Raw genomic sequence first — 277 nt, forward strand, 5'->3', positions numbered from 1 at the left:
GGAACAGCAGCAGCAGCAGCAGCAGCAGCAGCAGCAGCAAACATTGATCCCTTCAAATGCTTATTTTGGGTAGCAGCTAACGCACAGCAACAGCAGCAGCAACCCCACAGCCGGTGGCAGCAGCTGCAGCAGCGAAGCAGCAGCAGCACAGGCAACTGCAGCAGCAGCAGCAGCAGCAGCAACAGCAGCGCCAGCAGCAGCAGCAGAACCAGACCCGAACGTCTATTCGAGGCCCCTCATCTCCACTTAAGCAGCAACAGGAGCATCTGCAGCAGAC

General features: G+C 58.5%; 1 protein-coding gene across 1 annotated transcript in view; it reads right to left on the minus strand.

The window, feature by feature from the left end:
• The window catches only part of EMH_0008980 (uncharacterized protein), a gene marked incomplete at both ends in the record, with an annotated part of 4,985 nt that overhangs the window by 2,416 nt on the left and 2,292 nt on the right, over positions 1-277 (minus strand). The gene's annotated exons all lie outside the window — the stretch shown is intronic.

This window comes from Eimeria mitis, genomic scaffold (genome assembly GCF_000499745.2).
Source record: "Eimeria mitis Houghton genomic scaffold, Emh_scaff350, whole genome shotgun sequence".
NCBI lineage: Eukaryota > Apicomplexa > Conoidasida > Eucoccidiorida > Eimeriidae > Eimeria > Eimeria mitis.